Raw genomic sequence first — 14339 nt, forward strand, 5'->3', positions numbered from 1 at the left:
AATAGTTCAGCCAAGCTTTACTGAGAAAATGAATGACCCAAATTAGCAACTTCCTCAAAGTCACACTGACCTGAGATCCAAAACCAAATTTTCCAGAATGGAGGTGCCAAAGACAGATAATATGAGAATGACATTCACCTCCTTGCCACAGAGGTTATCAGGAGGGAATGAGAATAGATGGAACCACAGAGGAACTGAGTTGCTTATAACTAATGGAGGGCCTCCCTGCTATCTGCATACTGAGGACCATCAGCCAGGAATGTTGACCGGCACTGGAAGAACAAAGTGGGTCCTCATTGCATTTCCAAGAAGGGATGCCATACTCAGGGTGCCTTTTTGCATATGTGAGGGAATGTTTTAGACCGTACCTGTACCAGGTGTGCTAACCACGCCATCTCCTTCCACTTGCTTCCTACTCTATGTTTCATATGGTTTCAACAAACCATGTGTGGCCTCCCTGGTGGCAAGAGGGGTTAAATCACAACACTATGACGCTATCAGCAGCCACTGCAGCATGAGTTCAATACCCAGCCAAGGAGGTGAGCCTTCTCTCTTATCTGTTCCGCTGTTCTTCTCTTCAGTGTATTTCAGTGGATCCACCTGTTCTGCTCCTGACTCCATCTCTGTTGAATCCTCTCACCGCCCCCGCCCCACACCTCAGGCCTGTACCCCTGAGCTCCTATAGGCATAAATAAGTAAAATAAATCTTAAAAAAAAATAAAAACCATGTGGCTCAAGCTGCCTCTTTCGGTCCTGCTGGGCAGGTCTGGTGGGCAACATGTTTGAAAACTACCAGTGCACAGGGTACATGTCTCTCTACAATAGTTAAAGACAGCAACTGGGTTGGATGATGTCACATCCCTGTTGAAAGACTTTGGTGATGCCCATGTGCTCACTGTAAAAGATGGCCTCTGTAATTGGGTGCCAAGGCCTCGGACAAGGTTGGCCCTGCCCACCTCTTAGCTTCACTACCTGCTATCTGTCTCATTTAGTGCCCTGTAGCATGCTGGCCATCTCTGCCAATCACCCTCACCAGCCCCTCAGCTTCAACACCTTTGCCCCTGCTGTCCTCGCTGGCTGGAAGCACTGCTCTCTAACCTCTGTCTCCTTCCTGTTCTTCCTTGCTCAGGGAGTCCTTCCTCATGCTCTAGACTGGTTCAGGTTACAACTATTCTTATGGCAGTATTTAGCATAGCTTAGAACTAGATAGTTCCTTACTTAATATCCATCTCCCTAACTAGTTTTATACTCCCTTAAAAACCCAGAACATGGGTGGGAATGCAAACTAGTATAACCACTATGGAAATCTGTTTGGAGGTTTCTCAAACTGCTAAAAATGGAGCTTCCATATGACCCAGCAATCCCATTCCTAGGTATCTACTGAAAAGACACAAAACCACTGATTCAAAAAGGCACCTGTATCTCCATTTTTATTGCTGCTTTATTTACAATAGGAAAAACATGGAATCAACTCAAATCCCCAAAAGTAGATGATTGGATTAAAAAGATGTGGTACATATACACAATGGAATATTACTCAGCAACCAAAAAGACAAACTCATGCCTTTTGCAGCAACATGGATGGAGCTGGAAGGGATCATATTTAATAAAATAAGCCAGAAAGAAAAAGGACCAGGGGAAAAAATAATAATGAACAACTATATGCCAGAGACATTTTATGGGGGTGGGATGGGGAATGGGGGAGAGGGAGTACACAGGAATGTGGTGATGGCACACAGGTGATTTGGTGATAAGATGGAAACAACTGAGATGGAAAAAGGCACAAAGTGATGTAAAAATAAACTATAATAATAATAATAAAAAGAGCATGAATGGATTATTCTATCTTATTCTAGCAGATTTCACTGCTCTTAGAACAACACCTTACATTTAACAGGTGCTAAAGGAATATCTTTTGGAGTTATGATTATGTAAATGAGTGCCTACTGTGTGCAAGGGGAACTTACTGTTCATCTCTTCAAACCCCATTATAATAGTTCACATTTCCCTTTTATGGCTGTAGAAGTAGATCAGAAAGGGAAGTCATTTGCCACAAGTCACACAGCTGTTAAACACAAGAACCAGAACTCTAACACAGATGTAACTGATAGCCAAAATTTGTTCTTAACCATGTGGTCAGAGCTGCTCAGAAAGCGCAAGATTAGCTAATTTGTAGATCAGGCTGGTTGAGGCTAGGTCAATTCATAGTGGCTCTCTCTTTTCTCTGGAACATTCTTTCTAGATCTTTCCATGAGTTCCCTGAACTACCTAAAACCATTCAATCCTTTATTGAGGGAAAATGAAGAAATGAGGCTAAGTGAACCCTTAATAGTAAATAAGCAAATAGCTCGTGAGCAGAATTAGACCTGGATGAACCGAGTACAATATGATGTATGAGAACATGGTAAGGGGAAGGAAAAGGACAAATTTTTCATGCTCATGGGTTTGATGGAAACATTATTCCATAGGTATTATTGGCCCAATCATTGGTCATTGAAAACTGATTCAAACTCCAGGCTATTTCCCTTCTTCTGGGTCAAGGGTAGGACTGAAAGCTCAAACTCCATCATTACCTGGTGGGCTCTCCTGGTAATCACTTCCCATCCTCAGGTGTGATCTAGAAGTCACTTCTCTTTCACATAACAAGAGGCACTTTTGTTGGTCTCCTCACTTAGGAAATTCCAAGCGTTTCAGGAGCCTTGTGCTAGAGACAAGACAAAGACCAAAGATATATTTCTTACCAGAAATCACAATATCACAAAGGGGGAACACACATAAAAATGTCTTAGCTTGGGGCCTCTCTGGTGGTGCAAGGGGTTAAGCACAGCACAATGAAGCTCCCCACAGCCACAGCAGCAAGAGTCCGATCCCCCACCAAGGAGATGACCCCTGTGGTGCGGCAGACTTCTCATATCTCACCGCTGCTCCCCTCAGCAGAGTATTTCAGTACATTTGCCTGTTATGCTCCCCACTATGTCTCTGGTGAATCTTCTCACGGCCCCACCCTACCCCACACTTCTGCACCTCTCACCTGGATCCCAATTCTTGCATGAATAATTAAAAAAAAATTTTTTTAAAGATCTCAGTTCCATAGTTCCCTCTTAGTGGGTCAAAGCCAACCTAACAAGCCCAAGTCACCTACTCCTCTTCCTTCACTCCATTTGCTCTTGCACAGCCATGCTGCATTTTCCATATAACACTTGTTTTTCTCTGGGATTTTGTTTATACATGTATATATTTGCTTGTTAGCTGTGTAACCACCCTGGGAAGTGAGTTCCCTGAGAATAAGTAGTTCACCCTGTTACTGCTGTGTCCACTGCACCCAAATCCCAGCCTGGCACACAATAGGTGCTCCAGTTAGAAATGCCATCTCAAGGAGTTCCTCAAAGATGGTTGTGTACTTCTCTGGTGGCCTAGAGGGTAAGCCTCAGAGCTTTCTCCTCTGTGGCCTGAGTCATTTCCAGCCAGGGAGGTGACCCACATGGCACAGCAGACCTCTCCTGCCCTGCCTGCTGCTCCCCTCAGCTGTGTATTTCAGTCAATTTGTCTGTTCTAGTCCCCATTCTATCTCTGGTGAATCCTCTCACCCTCTACACTTCTGACCTACACTATACTCTCATTCTCCTACACAAAAATAAAAATCTAAAAATAAATAAATAAATAAATACAACATTAAAAGAAAACAGTTGACTGCGCCCAGCAATGACTGAACACCCCTTCCTCTGCCTTAGCCCCAGGGTTCAGAGCTGGCAGTGGTCAGCAATCCTCACACCATCAACTGGCAATTTTGCTACACCTTCTGGGGAGAAGGTATGTATCTGGTTATCTTCCCTGCAATGCCCAGGGGAGAGTGGGCAATCATTTCTCTCCCCCCCCCCCAGCCATGACGCATGGAGTCACAGAGTCAGGATTTGCAGCAAATTAGGCTGCTGATTTGTATGTTAAACAAGGTTAATTCCATCCATTAGCCAAAGATGTTTTCAAAGCTTCTGGCACAAGAATGAGGAGCAATTAGTGTCTTTGTATTAGTGGATGTGGGCAAGAGGCCAGGATGTTAAGGGGAGGGGGATGGAATTTATACAGTCTTTATGATATCATCAAAAGTAAATGAATTATGAAAACAAAAGAGCCAATCTAAGGCTGTCTGTACTAATTACTGGGTAGGACAGAAAGTTCACAAGGAAGGAGGAAAGAACAAGCAGAGAAGCACAAGGTTGCCTCACAGGTCTTCAGATGTCTTTTGACAAGATGGTGGCTTCCACAGCTTCATCTTTGGATTTGAGGGAAATCACTGGTTTTTATGACTCAAATAAAGAAGTGGGATGCGAGGAGTGATTCATTTGTTGTTGTTTGTTTTTGTTGTACTTTGAAACTTGTGATTTTCTTTCTGGGCTGAGTCTTTTACTGTGCAGGATGATTAATAGACTTGATTTGGGGGGTGTCAGAGAAATTCACTGCTATAGGCCTGGCATCAGCTGCTTTGTGCCTTGGGTGTATGCAGAGGGAGGGGCTCACCCCATTGTAAAAGACATGATTATGGGGTGTCAAGAGGCCTAGCTGGGGCAGAAAAGAACATGGACTCACCCCAGAGAAATGAGTTATCTTTCAATTTTCTTCCAATCTTTCTGATTAGATAAAAATAAGGCACTCTGTAGCTACCAACATGTCTTTAAGTCCTCTTTAAGCAATTGCTATCTCCCTTTTTTAAAAGATTTACTTATTTATGCATACAGAATTGGGTACAGGCCAGAGGTACAGGGGCAGTGAAAGAATTTACCAGAGACAGAGTGGGGAGCAGAAGAGGCAGACTGATGCAGTACACTGCTGAGGGGAGCATAGGGCGGGTCAGGAGAGGACTGACATGCCATGTGAGTCACCTCTGGGCCGGGGATCGAACTCGCACTGAAGCAGCTCCAGCCAGCTTGCAGTGCTGTGTCCTAACAGGTTATGCCTCCAGGGAGGGACCGCTATCTCTTTTTTTAACTAGAGTCACTTTTTAACTAGACAAGCAACAGTATCAAGATAAAACTGAGGCCCTCCCTGGTGGCGCAGCAGGTTAAAGCACTGCACTGAGAAGCTAAAGCCACTTCCACATGAGTTCGATTCCCCCCTGCCCCAGAGGTGACCACATGGCGTGGCAGACCTCTCCTGCCCGCCCGCTTCTCTCCTCAGCAGTGTACGTCATAGATCTGCCTGTTCTGCTCCCCACTCTGTCTCTGGTGAAGCCTCTCACCACCCCTGAGCCTCTGGCCTGTACCCCAGCTCTGTATGTACAAATAAAATAAATCTTAAAAAAAAAAACTGATAATGTTATTTTATTTTTTAGATTTTATTTATTCATTCATCTCTGGTACAGGCCAGAGATGCAGGGGCAGTGAGAGGATTCACTAGAGACAGAGTGGTTTGCAGAACAGGCAAATCGACAAAGTACATTGCTGAGGAGGGTAGCAGGTGAGACAGGAGAGGTCTTCTGCGCCATGTGGATCACCTCCCTGGCCAAGGATGGAACTCGTGCTGAAGTGGCTGCAGCTAGCTTCATATTGCTGCACTTTAACCCATTGTGCCAAGGAGGGCCCAATTTTATGTGTTTTATTTATACAATTACCTTCTATCAACATGAAATGATCATGGTTTTCCATCTGTAATGATGATGCCAAGTTTTATGCAAAAACAGTCAAATGATTTTTTTTTAATCATGAAGGACATAACTTTATGAATAATGTAATCATACAGTAGAAAATGGTAAGGTGGTACATGAAGAACCTATGTCTGTAAAACACAAGTATCAGAGAAAGAATGCTAAGGAGTGACCATGGGCAAGCCTCGCAAGCTCTCTGTGCCCAGTTTCCAGTTGGACAAGATGTTGTGTTACCATGATGTAATCCCTTCTGTTCTCATAGTTTAGATGAGGAAATTGAGCTTCAGAAAGGGCAAAAGGCCATCAGGGGTGACCAGGATGCCAGCACCTGACGCATAGTGGATGCAGCCCAGCCCAAGCTGTTCCCACCTCCATTCACTCCCTCTCCATCTGCCCCCTTCATCTTGCCAGTCACTGTAAAAATAACCACAGACAGAAGATCTACCAATGGTGACAAGTGCAATTTAAAAGGCAAATCCAAGGAAACATACAACTATTTTGAAACATACCTGGTCTCTGTTATCATTGATTGTTTGGAAAGCAAGAGATGTGTGTCACACACAGAAAGTTGCTGGTAAATGCTACCACTGGCTTCTGAAAATATCTGGTAATGGTGACTCGTTGTCTTTGAAATTACTGGCTGAGCTAAAGGCAGAGGACAAAAGAGGCCAGGAAAAATAGCCAGAGAAAACTCAAATGATTGTGTCTGTTCTAAGTACCCAGACCCTCCATCCAGAGGCTTCTCCTTGGATCCCTGGGAAAATGAATAAATACGGAGGTATTCTCCATGAGTTTTTGCTTCATCAGATGGCAACAGGATAGGGGAACTTCTGGAGGCTACTTAGATACTCCTTAATTGGTGCTCCCACAATTCCAGATTCCCAAAGATCCCCTTTCACTCTGGAATTCAGAGAGTAGAGTTGGCCTAAGCTGTGTAGTCGTGGGGACTCAGCTCTGTCTCCTGGTGCTTGCACACAGGAGGTACACTGTCCAGTTTTTCTGTATGTATAGTAAGTGGATCAAGAGAATATATGAATTGCTTAAGGGCTGTTTAGATGAATGCAGGGGTGGGTGAAGAGTGAGAAATGATAGGCCCAGAAGGTGTTTCCGTGGCTTGACCACGTGCCTACTCTCAAGCCTGCTAGGCACCTTCCCTTCAGATGCCTCCAGATAAGCACTTACCTAATGGTGTCTGTGACTATTACATGGAAAAAGGGACTCATGCTCAAGAATACTCTGAGAGTCTTGGGTTAAGCTGCATTGAAATGTGTTTTTTCTTACATTGCAGGATTCCTTGGAGTCTTTAAATGTTAACGATTTCCCAAACCTATTTCACTCTTTTGATTGAAGAGAAACTTATGACAAGTGTTCCAAGGTAAACAACTTCAAACTGTTATAAGAAATGTAAAGCCCAAGATGGAAACTGACATGGCTTTGTTACTCTCAGGATTCCTAATCAACCTAGGCTTGCTGGCAGAGTCAAGGCCACAGATTTAGGTAGGAGGGCCCAACTAGGACCTCAGTGCTCGACTTATTAGTGTCCACTGACATGTCCAGGGCTCTTTCTCCTAATGTCTCCTGACATGTCCAGGGCTCATTTCACTGAGCCTCACAACATCAGGCTCATATACTTACTGCCATTTTACACATGAGAAAACTGAAGCTCAGGATAATTGAGGCAATCATTATTTCTTTATTGTGGTAAAATATGCATCACATAAAATCTGTCATCTTAACCATTTAAAGTGTACAACACAGCAGCAAATAAGTACATTCTCAAGTGTTGAGAAATCTCCACTCTCTATATGCAAAGCATCTTCCTCTTCCCAAACAGATACCTTGTACCCATTAAAAATATCTCCCCCTGGCCCTCCCTGGTGGCGCAGTGCGTTAAAGCACTGTACTAAGAAGCATAAGCCACTTCCGCATGAGTTCAAATCACGCCTGCCCCGGAGGAGATCTACAAGGTGCGGCAGACCTCTCCTGACCTGCCCGCTGCTCCCCTCAGCTGTGTCCCTCGTGGATCTGCCTGTTTTGCTCCCCACTCTGTCCCTGGTGAACTCCTACCCTCCGCATCTCTGGCCTGTACCCCAGTTCTGTATGAATAAATAAATGTCTTTAAAAAAAAAAAGAAGAAGAAGAAGAAGCTAAAGCCACTTCAGCATGAGTTCGATTCCCACTTGCTCCGGAGGTGATCCACATGGCATGGCAGACCTCTCCTGACCCGCCCGCTGCTCCCCTCAGCAGTGTACTTTGTCGATCTGCCTGTTCTGCTCCCCACTCTGTCTCTGGTGAAGGCTCTCACCACCCTGCACCTCTGGTCTGTACCCCAGTTCTGTATGTATAAATAAATAAATCTTTAAAAAAATATATCTCCCCCATCGCCACCTCCCCCAGCACTTGATAATCTTTTCTAATTTCTGTCTCTAGAAATTTAACTACTCTGGCTTCATGTAAGTGATTTTTTTGCATTTTATTTTACTTAGCATAATGTTGGCTACTCTCATTCATAGAATCTCCTTCCTTCTACAGCTGAGATATATTATGTTTTGTGTAGACACCACATCTGGTTTATCCATTTTGTTTTGATGGACATGGGGTTGTTTCTACCTTTTGTCTCTTATGAATAATGCTGCTTTGAACATTGGTCTACAAGTATCTGTTCAAGTCCTTGCTTTTAGTTTTTTGTTTTTTAAAAATATAATAGTTTATTTTTACATCATTTTGTGACTTTTTCCATCTCAATTGTAATCCCATGGGCTTCCCATCACCAAATCACCTGTGTGCCATCACCATAGTCCAGTGTATTTCCCCACCCCCATAAAATGTCTCTGGCCTATAGTTGTTCATTATTCTTCCTCCTGGTCCTTTATACTCCTGCTGTGAATGAAACCATCTGATTTTTTTTCCTTTTTTCTTTCTGGCTTATTTCACTAAGCTTGATCCTTCCACCTCCATCCATGTTGCTGCAAAAGGCATGGGTTTATCTTTTTGACTGTTGAATAATATTCCACTGTGTATATGTATCACATCTTTTTAATCCAGTTATCTTCTTTTGGGAGCTTGGGTTGATTCCATGTCACAGATGTTTAATTTTTTGAGACCTGCCAAACTACTTTGCAGAGGAGCTGCCTATTTTACATTTGCACCAGCAGTGTACAAGATTTCTATTATTCCTATATCCTTGTCAACACTTGTAACTGTTTTTTTCTTTAAATTATTTTCAAATGGATACAAAATGGTATCTCATTTTAGTTTTGCTTTGCATTTTCTTAATGATTAATGATGTGAATCATTTTAACATAATTTTATATATTATATTAAAATATAATGTAATTTTATAACAAGAATAATGAACAGCCATATACTAGAGACATTTTGTGGGGGTGAAGTGGGGAATGGGATCAAAAACAGAGGGGTGGGGAGGGAAGTGCCCGGGATTATGGTGATGGCACACGGGTAACTTGGTGATGGGAAACCGACGGGGATTACAATTGAGATGGAAAAAAAAATGTACAAAATGATGTAAAGATAAACTGTTATAATATATATATATATGTATATATGTGTGTGTATGTATATATATATATATATATATATATATATATATACACATATACACACACACAAATAATTATGAGAAAGAGAAAAAATAATCTGGCCTTCCTAAAAGAAATAAGATTCAGGTTTTATCCTGGCCCTCTAAGGACTTTTTCATAGTAATATACAGAAATGATCAGTTGTTACTGGACAGACCACCCTCCTGTAAACTGTAACCTTTCTAGAGGGCACATGAGCTCCTATATTCTAGGATTCTCAAATATTCATACCTGTTGACCTGTATCTAGGTTGCTGACTTTAAAAATAATCAAAAATGGTGTTGAAGATTGATGGTTATTCACAATACATTTTAATAAAGCAAAATGAGGGAAACAATTTAAATCCAAGACACAGGGCCAGTAGGATTATGGTATATTGATAAGATAGACCTTTCTAGATGTATTAAATTGCATTAACTATTGTGGAAATGTTCATAGCATTTTTTAAAACTAACATCTAAAAACTTGTGGTAAAATCCTGACATAAACACATTTATAAATTTATTAGTTTTACATAATTCATTTAGTGCTTTTATAAATCTCAAGACTCTTTGAAAATTTAAATTTCTGAGGGCCTCCCTGGTGGCACAACGGGAAAAGTGTCAGCACTATCAAATTATCATCAGCCACTGGGGCCTGAGTTAGAACCCCGGCCAGGGAGCTGGCCCACATAATACAACAGACCTCTCCTGTCTAGCCCACTGCTCCTCCCAGCAGTGTATTTCAGTAGATCCACCTGTTCTGCTCCCCACTCTGTCTCCAGTAAAGCCTCTCACCCACCACACCTCTGGCCCAGTTATTGTATGCATAATAAATATAAATCTTTAAAATATATATATAATGAAGCAGCCCAAATGCCCAAAAGTAGATGACTGGATTAAAAAGATGTGGTACATATATACAATGGAATATTACTCAGCAACCAAAAAAGAGAAACACATGTCTTTTGCAGCAACTTGGATGGAGCTGGAAAAGATCATGCTTAGTGAGATAAGCCAGAAAGAGAAAGAAAAATACCAGATGGTTTCACTCATAGCAGAGTATAATGGACCAGGTGAGAAAATAACAAAAATAATGAACAACCATATACCAGAGACATTTTGCGGGGGTGGAGTGGAGAATGGGATCAAAAAGGGGGGGGTGGGAAGTGCACAGGATTTTGGTGATGGCACACAGGTGACATGGTGATGGGAAACTGGTGGGGATTACAATTGAGATGGAAAAAAAATGTACAAAATGATGTAAAAATAAACTGTTATAATATATATATATATACATATATATATATATATATAATGTAATTTTAATATGTGTTTTGGCCACCTGAATATCTCTGCAAGGAAATGTCTGTGCTCGCCCTTTGCCCATGCTTGAGTAAGGGAGTTCATTTTTATGTTGTTTCTGATTTATAGGCATTCTTAAATATTCTAGAAATTCTGCAAATTTGACTTACCATTCTTTGACTTACCATTTTTTTTTTCTCATTCTTTGACTTACCATTTTTTTTTTCTCCTTACAGTGCCTTTGAAGCTCAAAAGTTTTATTTCGATGTGGTCCAACTTATCTGTTTTAGTTTCTGTTGCCTGCACTTTTGTTGTCATATCTAAGAAATCAAGGCCAAGTTCAAAGACATAACAGTTTCCCACTGTGTTTTCTTCTAAGAATTTTGGCTCTTAAGTTTAGATCTTTGATCCATTTTGAATTAAAGTTCACATACGGTATGAGGTTAGGGACCTACTAATTCTTTTGCATATGGATATCTAATTTTCCCACTACCATTTGTTAACTATATTGTCCTTACCACATTGAATGATTTTTTAGCTCTTATTGAAAATCAATACATGAGATCTATGTACTGTTGACTGTTGTGAACTTAGGCATGGTGCTAGGTGTTTCTACGTGGTGATAATGTGTCCGAGGTCGAGACATAGACAGCTGATAATCCGTCTTTGGAAGGCGATGAGAAGTAGAAAGTGTAGCTGAGACTCCACATTTCTAGCACAGGCTTCATCGTTCCATTAGATCTTATCTACAAAACACAGATTCAAAGATGAAATTAAAGATTGCAAGATGGTAACCACAGGGCATTAGACTCTAAATGCAGGACATTGTTTGTGCTGGTTACTTGTTCACAAAACCAGCCCTGAGTCCCTTAAACACAGGGAAGGCCTTTGGAGAAGGAAAAGGGGCAACGTCACTTCTGCACTTCTCTTCCCTCTGTGTTTCTTAGAAGCCTGACTCTTTCATGCTCTGATCCTACCCCTCTAGAAATCTTTTACTATGGAAGCACTTCCAGCCTGGGATTCAGAGGGACTTCCTTAATTTGATATCCTGGAGTCACACAGTACCTGAATGGTACTGGAAATGAAAGCCTTTTACTTCATATTAACTGACAATTAAGACCCTGAATACTCTTCCTTTGGGGGTCAGTGTCTCTCCTTCCCTATTTCAGTTAAAAAAGTCTCCTTTCCCTGGGCCCTCCCTGGTGGCACAAAGGGTTAAAGCACAGCACTAAAAAGCTGAAGCCACTTCAGCATGAGTTCGATCCCTGCTTGCCCCGGAGGAGATCCACATGCCACAGCAGACCTCTCCTGACCCGCCCGCTGCTCCCCTCAGCAGTGTACTTCATCAATCTGCCTGTTCTGCTCCCCACTCTGTCTCTGGTGAATCCTCTCACCCTCCGCATCTCTGGCCTGTACCCCAGTTCTCTATGAATAAATAAATAAGTCTTAAAAAAAAAAGTCTCCTTTCCCTAAACAGGCAGGAGACTGAGGAGCCTTCAGATGTCTGGGGTCACCTGGGAGCTAAAAAGCAGGCTTTCTTTTGTCTTCCATGGGTTGCAAGAAGAAGGGTTTAGACACTTGACTGACTATGCAAACTTGGCTCCTCAGGGCCCCTTCTTGAATCTCAATTTTCCTTGAAAATGGGCAATAATCCCACCCCCCCACTGTGACTATGTGAAGGGAAACTTATTTAGAAGTTGTTTACTCATTGCATGAAAGTTGATTCTAAAAATTATTTGGCTTTGTTTAGTAAGGACTGAGCTGATAGTTATGGCAGCCCAGTCCAGCTCTGGACATAATAGTCAAGATATAGAGATATAGAACACAGATGAACCCCAAGTGGTCAGATGCACCCCCTCCACTGGTCTCCTAGAGGTCCTAGGGAGCACAGAGAGAGTATTGCCTGTAGAAACAAACCCCAGCTCCCAACAGTTTTACGGTGTACATGTGTTTAAGTGTCCCCCCACCCCACCTGCACATCTTCCAGAGAGCAATCTGAAACCTTGAGAAGGTAAGCAACTTCTCTCAAATCACATGGCCAAGTGGGAACTCAGCCCACAGGTCATATGTTGTGTCTTGTGATCTTGGAAGGGAGGTGATGAAAGGAGGAAGAGGAGAAAAGGAAGGGGGAAGTAGAGAGTAGAAGGAAAGGTAGTGTCTTTTGATTTTGGTCACTTAGTCTTTCTGTAACATAGAATGCAGACAGGGTCCTCAAGGAACAAATGAGAAGGTTATGTGAAGAAACAAGAGCAGCATTTTCTGCCTAAGACAGCTTGTGACTGTTTACTCTCAGCTTGATATAGTCATGTAGGGCCACCCTGCCTCTTGTGCTTGAGGCACACCAAGAACGCACAAGCTGGATGTCCACCCAAGGAGGAGGTGAGAAGTTTTTCACAAAGGGAGAAGTCAATGTTTGCAACTTAGTTATTTTTTTTTAAAGATTTATTTATGTATGCATACAGAACTGGGGTACAGGCCAGAGGCTCAGGGGCGGTGAGAGGCTTCACCAGAGACAGAGTGGGGAGCAGAACAGGCAGATCGATGAAGTACACTGCTAAGGGGAGCAGCGGGCGAGTCAGGAGAGGTCTGCTGCGCCATGTGGTCACCTCCGGGGCAGGTGGGAATCGAACTCATGCGCAAGTGGCTTTAGCTTCTTAGTGCTGTGCTTTAACCCGCTGCGCCACCAGGGAGGGCCGGTTCTTGTAAACAGAAGCAGGGTGAAGGTGGGTGATCTCCATTACATTGCGGTGTGCCTTTATAGTCAACCTGATATCTGTCTCCTGTTAGGCTGTGACTCTGGGTTTTGAGACTCGATGAAAATTGTCTTTTATCACCTCCACATTGCCAAGATCAGTTTCCTCCCATTCATTCTTCATGCAGTCAACTAAGAGTGCTTGAGTGAGCCCTGCTCTAGGGATCAGGGGTCTTCACTGACTGATGATAATGATTAGATGATGATGATGGTGATGAAAGTGAGTACGAGAAGAAGATGTAGGAGGAGAAGAGAGAATGAAAGGAGGAGAGAGGAGAGAGGAAGGAAAGAGAAAGGAAGGAAAGAATTGGAGGAAGCAGAAAGGTGAGGAGGGAAAGGAGGGGAGAAGGGAGAGCAGAGTGGGGAATAAGGGGAGGAGGTAAGGAAGAAGGGAGGGCAAAGGAGAGGGGAAAGGAGGAAGGGGAAGTGGAGGATAGCAGGAAGGAAAGGACAAGACTAGATGTGAAGGAAAAGGGGGAGGGGGAGGGGAAAAGAGAAAGAGAGGGAGAAAAAACAGCTAGCACTTGTTGAGTGTCTGCTCCATGCCAACCATTTGGCATGTGTTTTGCCACTGAATCCTCCTGGGGCTGTGTGGCATGCACTTTTTTTTTTTAAGATTTATTTTTTTATGCATATGAGAACTAGGGTACAGGTAAGAAGTGCAGGGGGTGAGAGGATTCACCCAAGACAGTGTGGGGAGCAGAACAGGCAGATCAACTGAAATACACTGCTGAGGCAGGTCAGGAGCGGTCTGCTGAGCCATGTGGGTCACCTCCCTGGCTGAGGACTGTACTTGTGCTGTAGTGGCTGCGGATAGCTTCATAGTGCTGTGCTTGAACCGTTGGACCACCATGGAGGCTCCAGCACACATGGTTTTATCTTCTTTTGACAGATAAAGAACCCGAGAGACAGAACAGCCAAGTTGTCACAGGATATGGCATTTGAGCTGGGACTGGAAGCCCGGTTTTCCTTGTTCTAGTCACATCTTCACCACCAGACTAGAGGTTACAGTGGTGCATGAAAAGCACAGTATCTGGTCCTCAGTAGCTGGCTGCTCAAAAAATGCG

Source organism: Condylura cristata, unplaced genomic scaffold (assembly GCF_000260355.1).
Source record: "Condylura cristata isolate star-nosed mole 26May11 unplaced genomic scaffold, ConCri1.0 scaffold00008, whole genome shotgun sequence".
Classification (NCBI taxonomy): domain Eukaryota; kingdom Metazoa; phylum Chordata; class Mammalia; order Eulipotyphla; family Talpidae; genus Condylura; species Condylura cristata.